The sequence below is a fragment of the Penaeus monodon genome, chromosome 27 (assembly GCF_015228065.2).
Source record: "Penaeus monodon isolate SGIC_2016 chromosome 27, NSTDA_Pmon_1, whole genome shotgun sequence".
Taxonomy (NCBI): Eukaryota; Metazoa; Arthropoda; class Malacostraca; order Decapoda; family Penaeidae; genus Penaeus; species Penaeus monodon.
In genome coordinates, this window is record NC_051412.1 from 13,150,262 (window position 1) to 13,150,493 (window position 232).

Consider the following 232-nt stretch of genomic DNA (forward strand, 5'->3'; position numbering starts at 1 on the left):
AGAATTGGTAACTACATTTCATATATGAAAACACGAATAAATCCTTTTTTTTCTTTTTCATTAGAATGCCATTTGACTCGCCGTAATTTGGTCTAGCCACTACAGTTAACCTCCACAGAATGAACAGTGTGACAATCTAATCAGTATGTATCTCATCGCCACCGGTAAAAAAAATGGGTCAAACATTTAGGTCTGGAACAATTTTGTGGAAACAGGGATCTGCGGACCATTA